The 14,184-nt window shown below is 39.5% G+C and overlaps 1 protein-coding gene across 1 annotated transcript in view; it reads left to right on the top strand.

The window, feature by feature from the left end:
- The first annotated feature begins 96 nt into the window (after nt 1–96).
- Nucleotides 97–14,184, top strand: part of LOC110502758 (ras-related protein Rab-37) — a 50,539-nt gene continuing 36,451 nt past the window's right edge. The window contains exon 1 of the mRNA XM_036960453.1: nt 97–172. The gene's annotated coding sequence lies outside the window, so the exon portion shown is untranslated. The remainder of the gene's footprint in view (nt 173–14,184) is intronic.

Genomic DNA, 14,184 nt, shown 5'->3' on the forward strand with positions numbered 1-14,184 from the left:
AAGACCAAAAAGCTCATTTTTGTTTAAGATTTTTTAGGACGTAGACAATTTTGACTTTGGCTCTGGTAACTAGTGACAAGCGGTCAGTAGTTTAGAATTTGATGTGACAACGTTGACGTCACGTGATCCAACATGGCGGCGCTCGCGTCCTTGATGTTCAAGTCCAGATCAGGTAAAATATACACATTACAATTTATTTGCGTTAATTCAAACCTCTCTATGAAACACACGTCAATGACGCTCATGTATTGTAGTTACCCAGCTGATTAACGTGTTTTTGAAGCTAGCTGGCATGGCTTTAGCCACTCTCTCGTGCCTCCATAGCCGAAAATTGTATATAAGTGGATATTAAGTGGATATATTTTTTTAATTTAACTAGGCAAGTCAGTTAAGAACAAATTCTTATTTACAATGACTGCCAAGGAACAGTGGGTTAACTGCCTTTTTCAGGTTCAGAGGCAGAACAGATTTTTACCATAGTCATCTACCATAGTCATCTAGCAACCTTTCGGTTACTGGCCAAACGCTAGGCTGGCTACCTGCAGATGTGATGCAGCCTGGATTCGAACTAGGCATTGCAGTGTCTTGTGCCCACGGGTTTTGTTCGTCGTTGGCCTACAAACCGTGCCAATATATCCTCCAAACGCTGTCTTCGAAGGCATTATCACTTTTATACCATGAGTTACCAACATATTAAAATAATGATTGACATATTTTCATTAAACTTTATTTTGACTAATTTACTCATACTATTTAATCCTTCTGCAAGATATAGTCCCCACACAAATCTAGGGTTGCTAGAGACACGACCCAGTTGTTCAGTCTTTTTGTTTTGTTTGTAATGTTGCGACCCAGTCGTTCATTCTAAATGTTCCATTGTCATCCAGGCTGGCAACTTTCTTATCCCTTGCTTGCTAGCTAGCCAAATACGGCTAACATAGTCAAGTCAAAAAGTGCAGCCAGAATAACGGCAAAGTAGCCGCACTTGCCTTGTCATAGAAAATGTGCTCACTCGTCAGGTTACTGTTATTCAGAGGAGCTAGCCAACGACACAGCAACAGTAACACAATCACTTCAATCGGAACCTGGAAAGACTGCAAATGAGCTACTTTTAATTTAAAAAAAATATATATATCCATAAAAATGATGCCAGCTGATTCATGATTTCGACTGCCTGCCTGTCTGTGTCTCATCCTGACAAGTTCATTACTATGTCACAGCAGGAGATCGAATTTGAATATTGAAACAATGTTGCAAATGTCGGAGATGGACAGTGAGGTTTATTCAAATCTCCCTGTTGAAAACAAAATGTTAGTCTAAAATATATGTGAGATAATGTCTAGATACTTTTTATAGTGGAGATCATGTTTATAAAATGCCTGGCTGGGCTGATGAGACAGTGGATTGCGCAGTCAAATGGAACAGAGTAAATGGGCCTTTTAACATAATAGATTTAGCGGTGGCAACTTGTGGAATTGACACCGTCTGGAATGCAGTTTTAACCAATCAGCATTCAGGATTAGACCCACCCGTTGCATAAAACTAAGACCACAGCCTGTCGCTTCCAATGGGAACAAATGAGTCATAGTAGGCAGAACAAGCAAAGAGGTGGGCAGAGCTAAGCACAAGCTAGCGAGAGCCTATTGGCGTGTTATACATTTGTATATTTCCGTTAGGGAACACCTACCCTGTGAAGTGCGCAATAACTCAATTTGCATTTGCACTCCTAAACAATGCATTTTTTTTTTTAAATTAACAAAGGGTAAAGTCAACAACTTTGTCCACTCTGTTCAAAAAAATAATATAGTTTTCGGAACAGAACAGTATTGAGATCAAATGTATCATGATTGAGAATGTGCAGAATGTTGGACAAAATCCATTTTGCCTTAAAATGATGATGATCCAGGAGTACGAGATATAAAGATTATAAATGATTCACACAATTGTGGTAATGTGCCCCAAAAGCTGTCTGAATTGCTGATTTCTGAAGATGTCATTATCAATAATTTAAATATTTAATCTTCAAATGTCTAAAATGCATACGTAAAAGTGAATAGTCATGGATGTGAGCTGATTTAAAATATGCAATATTGTCCAATGAACCGTTTTCATAAAACAGAGGACCAGGAACTTGTAAAATTCCATAAGAATGCCAATACGTTTTAACCAAATATCTTGATGTTGAGAGCAGCAAACCATTACACAAAGTTAGTTTTAATTCAGATGTATTTTTATTATGGGGGTATAGCAGATTGGTCTGTTACTAGAGTACTAAAATGTATATAATTGTCCACAACAGGCCCAACATTGGATTTTACTACAATGGAATGGAATGTACAGGAAAGGTTTAAAGTCCTCATAATGAAAACAGTTAAAGGATAACATTGTTTATAATTTGAATCAGCCCACATGACTATTTACATGTATAAATCTATTTTACATGTTTGAAGATGTTGAAGGAATTCTAAATTCCTCTGTATTATTTCCCAATCAGAATTTAATACTCTGTCAATGCATTCGAAGGGTTTGTAAGACCCTTAATTTATAAGAATGGACAGAGCCCCGGTCTTAAAAGTCAGGTAACAGCGTTTAATTCAAGAGAGTACTGGGTACATACACATTTTTCCACAGGTTATAAACTGAAAATGACGTCAGCGTTTTCTAAATGTTCTATCTCTTCATGACACTAGTAGAGAGGCCCTATAGTTCTCGAGCCTTCCCTCCTCGCCTGAAGCCAAGGTCCGTCAGAGTAGATAGCATTCTAGACAGTCTGGAGATAATCCGTCCCTGCCATCTGGAGATAGTTAATTCATTTGTACCAAGGCACTGTTCTAAACTCCTGACTATATTATATACAATTGGGAATGGGAGCAAGAGAGAAAATTCATATATGTACAGTACATAATAGCATTTGGACTAGTCAGTCCTGATTGAAATGTATACATAATTAGTCATCATTGATAAAAATTCCCTTAACATATCCACCCTTTGATTAAATATTATACATTCAAACACACATTGTAGTTATATTGTAATATTGAAAAGCCCATTTCTATTTTTATTAGAGATATTTCTTGTCATCAAAACATCACCTAAACATAACCCAACACTTGTATTCGCCATAACTGTTTCTCAGGCCTACATCAGAATCATAACTCTTCTTATCAGGATTTTCGTTACAATCTTCATTAAAAAACAGTCTAATATTGAGATGGGATACAACCTAGCCTCCCTAAACATCAAAAATGGTCTCATCAAATATAAATTCCCCACAAATAAAAGATCCAGATTCGTCCACTTGTTCTGTAGACATGCATTCAGTCCTCCACGAGTCAGAACCTGGAATCGGCCCATACTGCACCATCTATTGTCATAGATTTCTCCAGAGTCCTGGAAATAAGGCCTCATACACAGGGAATTAGACAACAGCCCCCTAAAACTAAAACAGTCACACAGGTGAATGTATCCCATAACACAGTGATCATAACATTTTTCCAAACATACTATCAAACCAATTATTCAGAGAAGTATCCACCCCAGAGTTTTCTGCCAACTCGTGAGCCAGGGTGGTCAAACCAGCTAAGGCTTTGGTCACTGATCCGTCCGGAGCTGTGTTATTTGGGATGTAAGCACAAACATGGTCCTGATAATCACGCATACTTCTCCCTTTTCAGCCATTAACATATCTAATGCAATTCTTTTCTGCCAAGCCATCCAGCTGGTTGCTTCAGTCTGTTCTGCAAAACCTTTAATAGCATCTCTGGTATACTTGTTAAAGCGCTGTTGATTATCATAAATATAATTAATCCAGTCCACGTTCTTATTGAGAGTAGACCCCCCGGAAATGCTTAACTCTAATCCTGCTAGGATCTGATTTCTTGCTTTGACTCATCTGGCACCCCCCCTGGAACCCCAATGTTATCAATGTATATATACTTAGCCAATAGAGATCCGGATGGAATAGCTCTTTTCTCCCATTTGGCTATACTTCATGTCTTGGTGTTGAATGAGTGTGAAAGGCATTACAATGGAGCATAATCCTGTCCAATCTGTCGGTAAAACCTCGCCCTGACATCATTTCCCAAGAGTACTGTACCGGGCCAAACGGTAATAATCTCCTCCGGTCACTGTAAAGGGAGGAACCTGGGGATTTAAATAGTGCAAATCAATACACCTGTCATTATCTGGCATTCCTGCTTTCGTGAACAGCTTTACCATACCGGCCTAAACTCCTCTACCCAGAACCGTACTAGGGTGTCGACCAAGACCTGGTCATATCCATACTGCAACCCTAGATCCTCCTTCATTTTCAATTTAAAGGGTTAGGCGTATCTTTATGCAATACATCCCTCTCTCCTGATTACAATCAAAAACTCTCACCTTCACTATACTCTACCTTCTTCCATACTGGGTGATTGGATTCATATAGCCCTCTCTCTCCAAATGAGCTATGACCTGTGTCCACGATCAATATGGGAACCTGCACCGATATATGCCATAATGGCTCAGAGTCCTAGACTGCCATGTAGTTAGAGACTCCATTTTGATCTACATAAAACTCCATTGAGAGATCCTTTCCAACCTCTACTCTAACTTCCTGTCTACCCAGATCTAGGGATCTCTTATGCTTATTTTGGAACAAAATCCTCATCGTCTAAACCATGGGTCAAATTACCACTCTCCGCATACTTAAGTAGGACGTGCTGTATCAGGAATATGTCACCCACGATAAAACAGCTCAGACGAACAGCTTCCATGTGAAGCCTCACCCTCTCCCCGAGAACACATCACTTAGCAAGAGCCAGACACATCTTCACTTCTATGAACAACAACAGGGATGAAAAGATAGGGAGGGTTTTTTCATTCGAGAGATGGCCACCGGAATTCTGTTAATTCCAGTTCTCCTCTCGAACACTGTTTATTGTTCGACAGTGTTAATGTGTCTTACCCTCCCGCCGTGCGATATGAATCCGGGTAGCTCTTTCAGCTAGCTGTCACCAGGAGTTCTTGGTATGGTCCCCCCAACAAGCCTCTGGGACTGGATTGAGTGACTTCACCTGTAGTTCATCTGTTCATGGCTTGGTTAACAAAAAGTTTCTCATATGCTTTATCTGATAGCTAAACATTTTTTTTATTTATTTTTTATTATAAGTTTCTTATCCAATAGGCCACTAACTTACCCACCCCCCTTTTGATACCTGGCTCTGCCCAGGTATCAACCTTATATACCCTAAATAATGACTTAGGGCATCCATCCCAATAATGACTCTTGGGCATCCATTCATCCCAATCATGTATCAATTCTCTGTCCAGTGGCTTATCTAGTTTAAGAAGTATCTGTGCTATTTATATATGTTCCTAAATATATATATTTACCGATTTCAACAGTAATTCCTTTCTCTGCTATTTCTCAAAATGCCACTAAGCGTCTCACTGTTTGACTATCTAAAATCATTGATTTTAGAAAAAACATGTCTATAAGTGGCCATCTCTAAAGTCCTTACATTTCCTTAATCAATCTATCTTAATCCTTACAATAATCCTAAATCACCACAGATGTCCTATATTCCTGTCAAATTTAATAATATTTAAAAGGCCTAATGGTTAACCAGAGCCTGAACAAATGCTAACCATATCGAAATCCTTCCGACACTTTACAAGCTCTTTACTTCAGGAATCCTCAGTATTCTATCTGACAATAACATGGAATACCTTATCTACAGTAATTTATCACCCCTATTTATTCTCAATGATAAATATAACTATTTTCTGTTGTAATATCAAATCCATAATAGCCAATTCAAAAACTTCCCAGCTAATATTGTAAATCAGCTTCAGTGATTCAAACAACAATTCTAAACCCCAAACTAACACTCCATTATAACTAATTTACCTTAAAATTAGTAACCCAACTGACCACAATTCATTATACAAATGGCTCTCCCCCGGGGCTGATCAGACCCCAAAAGATAGCCACGATAAGGTCAAAAGGTCATACCACCCCCCTTCTTTTTTTTAGTCATGTTTCCATACCATTTTAGACATATTAAAGAACCCTTTATCCTTAAAATAAAAATAATCACCTGTGTAATTAAAACCCATAAAATTAAAACTCCTAAATAATCCATATATGAGTGTACCCCTTTAAGATATCTTGTCTCTGGGAACATGGAAATCCCCTTAACCCAAACGTTTACTACAAAAACAAAACCTGATAATTATGATAATCCCCTCAAACTCAAATAATTTGTCTCGATGTTTCATGTTTTATTCATGTTCCTCCAAATTGTCTCCCCAAAATACTTCTTAAATACCCAGCCATTAGACCCACACACAACTGTGATAAACGTATACTGTCTCTGCGGGCCTTTCATTGTTCCCCATAATGAAAACAGATTCTAATGTTAGTATACCTTAACCTCCTGTTTAATTTCAATGGTGTTATCTGAACAATCAAACCAAAATCAATAACCGGGAAGTACTTGTGTAAATTAATTAAAATAAATCTGCCTTATTTCTCAGCACTTGGTTAGAACACCACTCCCGTCTTACATCGACCACACCCGTCGCCCCGTACCTAGTGTATATCTTATCTATCTCTGTGGCTCAATTAATGTTTAACGTAAGTATGTTCAGATGTTGATTATGTAATTCTACCATATTAGTATAGTTCAAACCTCATAATATAAATCTACACACAGAATTTCCCCTCTAAATGCCACAACCCCTTTTCTCTGTTTAAATTTGAGGAACGATGTTGTTCAATGTGAAACGACACCACAAATCTGCCTGCCTCTGTAAAATATATATTCCCTATTCAGATTGCGTTCAGTTTTAAATGATAATCATCAAAGTAAAACCAACCCAACTTCTCAACTTACCTAACATCTGAACGTACCATGTTTTGTGCTAAATGTATCTATCATATGTCAGTCGATTCATAAATAGCTATAACGTCCGGATAGCACGAAATTGTATCGTATCTCTCCGTTATTCCCTACATTTAACTTTAGGTGCCTTTCTCTTCTATGATACATTTATTTAAATACGACTCCCCTCTTAATACATTATTCAACCAGATCATTTTGGGCAAAATAGCGTATTACCTCAATTGTCTCGACATTATTTTTAATGGCTTTTTTTTCTTTTTTTATTCAATCTAAAACACATAATAAACGTTCAGTTATATTTAGACAAACACTGGCGACCGTATTTTTCCGGCAAAACATGCAAATAGGTGAATTACACTCTAATATCAGTTTTAGTTAACCGCCTCGGCTGGGAACCGAACTGTGGGTTGCCGTTGGTAAGACTGAAATGACTGAAATTCTCCGCAAATAGACCCATTTTACAGTTATCTGTATTTGTTACTCCGGCAGATAGCCCCAATTTAAACGCCCAAAGTTTTCCCTCAGTTAGGATTCTCATTAATCTCGCTCCCTTTATATCTGACTCTTCCTTTTTTTTTTACCCGATTTTCGCCTCTGACTTTTCCCACAGTTAAATTACAACCTTGTTGACGACGTTTGCAGGGAGTGTTACACTCCCGGGCGAAATGTACAATTTTGTTACAATTAAAACATCTTCTATTTTTCTTTTGACTCACATTATCCACTTTTCTCGACTTTATTCCCTCCTAACTCCATTATACCTCCCTCGGCTTCAGCGGGATCCACATACATGGGTGGTAATTTCACAGGTAGCTCCTGCAGCCGTATTCTTATAACCACTATTTCGTCGACTGGATTATCTCTGTATTGTTGGTATAATCGAGGAAGATATAGTTTCTTACCCTCACCTCCACCTAATTGGTTAACTTTTTCATCTGCGGGAGCGGAGGGCAGCGCCTCTCGAGTCTTGTCAGATTTAACCATTTTTCCTGCGCGTCCAATTCTCTTTTTTGCTTCCGAAAGCCAAACTCCGGCTGTGTATAACCCCTGTATATTCGGATTTTTCACATTATTTCCACATTCCTTATGTATCTGTTTTATGAGGGATTCCAGCTTTTCTACATTTAGGCGGCCATCAAAATCGTATTTCTTTCTCCATCTTAGACCGAAATCAATGTTTCTCTTGTCCCTCTGTTCCATATAACGCTCGTCTCCCGTTAGTTCCGGGGCTTCTTTTGAGGCATTTCCACTCATCCTTAATCCTTACTGTTTCTAGTAGCTATGGTATTTAATCACTATGCCTTACTATATTTAAATTTTAAATTCTATGTGCGTGTCTTTCGAAGAATTAACAATTTACCGTTACTTAATTACTTTTAGTGCTTTTCTGTCTGACTATGTGTGTGTCTCTTTAAAAATAATCAGTATGTATTTTCCTTCCTGTGAACCGCGTCCATAGAAGACTTTTGATCGGACATCACATTTCACCCATAGGATATTCTTTTTGGGACTTTCAACGTTAATGTCTCATATCTCACTACTCTAGACTAAGTTAACATCTCCTTTTTTGGATATTAATTTTTTTCAGCATCGTACAGGTTCAATTATTCTGTTCGCCTAGAATTACCCTGCCTTCTCACCACGCCTAATTTATCCTCACCTGTTATATATATATATTATCTGCTACTTCTTGATAGTCAGAATACCTCCCATATACAGATAGACTACTCAGGTTCAAACTTTATTTAGGTATGTCTTTTGAATTAATGGTTATCCTATTTGTACGGAACAAGCGTCCTAATTCTCCAATGCGTACTATATCCCTTCCTTAATAACCTTCTGGCTTGCAAAACCAGGATTTATTAAGCTCTAGTTTATTTATGGTAGTGCACCTTACCACAGGTCAATTTCAGACCTGTTTCCTTCCTATCGATTTTGGTTAAAACCCAAGGTAGAAACCCATTTTATTTGTTCAGAATATTCAAGCACCTATTATTGATTAAATCCAACTCCTTTATAACATTTTGATCAATAAATATCCTAAATAATCCCTCCCAAATTCGAGAATAAAGGCTACTGACCTGCTGCCGACTGGGTCATCATTGATAAAAATTCCCTTAACAGAAGATGAAGTATTGCAATTAAGGATTTAAACATTCTAAAATGAGTGATTCGGACAGCTTTTTGGGAACATTCTTTCCACAATTCTGTGAATAATTTACCATCTTTACAATATGGCACACCTGGCTCATTTGGTTGTGTATTCTACATCACTATGAAAATTGTAAGATATTATTGGGCATGCTACAATTATATTTCATACAGGTATGGTCATGCGCAATTGATCCAATAACAGTTGTTTGGCGGCCATATTGGGGAAAGGTTTCTATGGGGTTGATACGTGAATCCTGTGATGGCCCTGTATCTACAAATATTTTTTAAACCCTGTTCTAGCTGTGTGTCTGTGAAATGCGGCGCCTCTATCACCAAAGTTACAATCCAAAAACATAGCTACCCCACTACATGGAATTCTATGGCAAAGCTTCAAACATTCTAATGTCAATGGCAGAATATGGGTTATTTTTTAAATAATAGTTGTATCTGGTGCTTTCAGATTTGGTTATATTATATATCATTTGAAAGGTCATTTTAATGACCTTTCAGAAGAACTTGTCAAACAAAGATAAAAGTGTATCAGGGTTTACATTGTTAAAGCAATTTATACAGGTACATTTAGTAAATTTTCAATCATGGGTGGTTTCATTTGCAGTCTGGGCAAGTAACTTATAGCCAACCATGCAATCTGATATTTAAATCGATTGTTTGGAAAACTAAAATAACACCATCCCCCCCCCTCAATGATGACTCTTTGATGAAAAGCAATATATTTAGGGCCTGCACAAAGCCAAATATACACTGGAGTTTCTTACCAAGATGACGTTAAACATTCCTGAGTGGCCTAGTTACAGTCTAATATTACATTTAAATATGTATTCAGACCCTTTACTCAGTACATTGTTGAAACACCTTTGGCAGCGATTACAGCCTTGCGTCTTCATAGGTATGACGCTTCAAGCATGGCACACCTGTATTTGGGGAGTTTCTTTCATTCATCTCTGCTGATCCTCTCAAGTTCGGTCAGGTTGGATGGGTAGCGTTGCTGCACAGCTATTTTCAGGTCTCTCCAGAAATGTTCGATCGAGTTCAAGTCCTGGCTCTGGCTGGGTCACTCAAGGACATTCAGAGCCACTCCTGTGTTGTCTTGGCTGTGTGCTTAGGGTCGTTGTCCTGTTGGAAGGGGAACCTTTGCCCCAGTCTGAGGTCCTGAGCGCTCTGAATCAGGTTTTCATCAAGGATCTCTCTGTACTTTGCTCCATTCATCTGTCCCTTGATCCTGACTAATCTCCCAGTCCCTGCTGCTGAAAAACATCCCCACAACAAGATGCTGCCACCACCATGCTTCACCGTAGGGATGGTGCCAGGTTTCCTCCAGATGTGATGTTTGGCATTAAGGCCAAGGAGTTCAATCTTGGTTTCATCAGACCAGATTATCTTTTTTCTCATGGTCTGAGAGGCCTTTTGGTGCCTTTTGGCAAACTCGAAGTGGGCTGTCATGTGCCTTTTAATGAGGAGTGGCTTCCGTCTGGTCACTCTACCATAAAGGCCTGAATGGTGGAGTGCTGCAGAGATGGTTGTCCTTCTGGAAGGTTTTCCCATCTGCATAGAGGAACTCTGGAGCTCTTTCAGTGACCATTAGGTTATCGTCACCTCCCTGACCAAGGCCCTTCTCCCCCGATTGCTCAGTTTGGCCAGGTGGCCAGCATTTGGTGGATCCAAACTTCCATTTAAGAATGATGGAGGCCACTGTGTTCTTCGGGACCTTCAATGCTGCAGAAATATTTTGGTACCTTTCCCCAGATCTGTGCCTATCAATCCTGTCTACGGAATTCTAAGAACAATTCCTTCGACCTCATGGCTTGGTTTTTGCTCTGAAATGCACTGTCAACAGTGGGACCTTAATGTATATAGACAGATGTGTGCCTTTCCAAATCATGTCCAATCAATTTACTATACCACAGGTGGACTCCAATCAAGTTGTAGAAACATCTCAAGGATGATCAATGGAAACAGGATCCACCTGAGCTCAATTTTGAGTCTCATAGCAAAGGTTCTGAATACTTATGTAAATAAGATATTTCTGTTTTTTATCTTTAATGCATTTGCAAAAAAATCTACAAAACTGTTTTTGCTTTGTTATTATGGGGTCTTGTGTGTAGATTGAGGATCATTTAAAATAAAAAATAAAAAACATTTTAGAATAACACTAACGTTACAATGTGGAAAAAGTCAAGGGGTCTGAAACCAAATCAATAAAATTTGTTTTGAATACTTTCCAAATGCGTTGTATGTATTGACTCGGGTGTGAATATTTATGTAAATTAGATTTCTGTATTTCATTTTCAGTAAGTGTGCAAACATTTCTAAAAGCATGTTGTCACTTTGTCATTATGAGTTATTGTGGGTAGATGGGTAAGAAAAATAATCTATTTAACCTCTCTAGGCTTGATGGGACGCTACCGTCCCACCTGACCAACATCCAGTGAAAGTGCAGGGCGCCAAATTCAAACTACAGAATTGTAAATATTTAACATTCTTGAAAATACACATGCAATATGTCAAACTAAAGCTTAACTTCTTGTTAATCCAGCCACGGTGTCAGATTTCAAAAAGGCTTTACGGCGAAAGTAAACCATGCGATTCTCTGAGGACAGCAGCCCATAAAACAAACACAGACGATCATATTTCATCCTGCAAGGCGCGACACAAAACCCAGAAATAACGATATAATTAATGCCTTACCTTTGAAGAGCTTCTTCTGTTGGCACTCCAATATGTCCCATAAACATCACAAATGGTCCTTTTGTTCGATTGTTCGTTATATCTCCAAAATGTCTATTTATTTGGCACGTTTGATCCAGAAAAAAAACGGTTCCAACTCGCGCAACATGACTACAAAATGTCTAATAAGTTACCTGTAATCTTTGTCCAAACATTTCAAACTTTCCTAATAAAACTTTGGGTATTTTTTAACGTAAATAATCAATCAAATTTAAGACGGGATAAACTGCGTTCAATAGAGGATACAAACAAAGTGGAGCGAGCTTTAAGGTCGCGCGCCCCAACCACAACAGTACACTAGACTTGACCCTCGTTCTGAACAGCCCTACTTCTTCATTACACAAAGGAAAAACATCAACCAATTTCTAGACTGTTGACATCCAGTGAAAGCGATAGGAACTGGAAGCAAGTGCTTTAGAAATCTAGATCCACATTGAAAACACTGTCACCTCAAAAAACAAAAAAATCCTGGATGGTTTGTCCTCGGGGTTTCGCCTGCCAAATAAGTTCTGTTATACTTAGACATAATTCAAAGTTTTAGAAACTTCCGAGTTTTTTTATCCAAATCTACTAATAATATGCATATCCTAGCTTCTGGGCCTGAGTAGCAGGCAGTTTACTTTGGGCACGCTTTTCATCCGGACGTGAAAATACCGCCCCTTAGCCTAGAGAGGTTAATCCATTTTGAATTCCGGCTGTAACACAAAATGTGGAAAGTCAAGGGGTATGAATACTTTCTATGCCCAGATGCTCCAGTGCTGCCCAAATGCTCTGTCCAAATGCAAATATACGCTTGTGTTATGATTTTGAAACTTTCATATAAGTGAGAGAATTTTACAAAATCAAAAGATACTTACTGCAGTTTAGCAAAGCTCCACCCGGCTGTGTTTATAAGAACACCTGCTTCCAGCTGAAAATGTGGAATGAAATGGCCCAATGGAAATGCGAGCCCAATCACAGCCGGTTGTGATACAGCCTGGAATCGAACCAGGGTCTGTCGTGGCTTCTCTATTGCTGAGATGCAGTGCCTTAGACTGCTGCACCACCCGTGAGCCCTATACACATCAATTACACTTCAAATCTAAACTCACCTAAAAAAGAAACGTCCTCACTGACAACTGCGTTTATTTGTGTAAATATTTGTGTGAACATAAGATTCAACAACTGAGACATAAACTGAACAAGTTCCACATACATGTGACTAACAGACATGAAATAATGTGTCCCTGTGGTCAAAATCTAAATTAACAGTCAATAAGTATCTGGTGTGGCCACCAGCTGCATTAAGTACTGCAGTGCATCTCCTTCTCATGTACTGCACCAGATTTGCCAATTGTTGCTGTGAGATGTTACGCCACTATTCCACCAAGGCACCTGCAAGTTCCTGGACATTTCTGGGGGGAATGGTCCTAGCCTTCACCCTCCGATCCAACAGGTCCCAGACGTGCTCAATGGGATTGAGATCTGGGCTCTTCGCTGGCCATGGCAGAACACTGACATTCCTGTCTTGCAGGGAATAACGCACAGAACGAGCAGAATAGCTGGTGGCATTGTCAGGATGAGCCTGCAGGAAGGGTACCACATGAGGGAGGAGGATGTCTTCCCTGTAACACACAGCATTGAGATTGCCTGCAATGACAACAAGCTCAGCCCGATGATTATGTGACACACCGCCCCAGACTTTGACGGACCCTCCACCTCCAAATCGATCCCGCTCCAGAGTACAGGCCTCGGTGTAACGCTCATTCCTTTGACGATAAACTTGAATCCGACCATCACCCTGTGGTGAGACAAAACCACTACTCATCAGTGGAAAGCACTTTTTGCCAGTCCTGTCTGGTCCAGCAACAGTGGGTTTGTGCCCGTAGGCAACGTTGTTGCTGGTGATGTCTGGTGAGGACCTGCCTTACAACAGCCTACAAGCCCTCAGTCCAGCCTCGGACAGTTATTGTTGCCATCCTGTACTTGTCCCGTAGGTGTGATGTTCTGATGTACCGATCCTGTGCAGGTGTTGTTACACGTGGTCTGCCACTGCGAGGATGATCAGCTGTCCGTCCTGTCTCCCTGTAGCGCTGTCTTAGGCGTCTCACAGTACTGACATTGCAATTTATTGCCCTGGCCACATCTGCAGTCCTCATGCCTCCTTGCAGCATGCCTCCTTGCAGCATGCCTAAGGCTTGTTCACGCAGATGAGCAGGGACCCTGGGTATTTATTTTTGTGTTTTTCAGAGTCAGTAGAAAGGCCTCTTTAGTGTCCTAAGTTTTCATAACTGTGACCTTAATTGCCTACTGTCTGTAAGCTGTTAGTGTCTTAACGACCGTTCCACAGGTGCATGTTCATTAATTGCTTATGGTTCATTGAACAAGCATGGGAAACAGTGTTTAAACCCTTTAC

Source organism: Oncorhynchus mykiss, chromosome 23 (genome assembly GCF_013265735.2).
Source record: "Oncorhynchus mykiss isolate Arlee chromosome 23, USDA_OmykA_1.1, whole genome shotgun sequence".
NCBI classification, from domain to species: domain Eukaryota; kingdom Metazoa; phylum Chordata; class Actinopteri; order Salmoniformes; family Salmonidae; genus Oncorhynchus; species Oncorhynchus mykiss.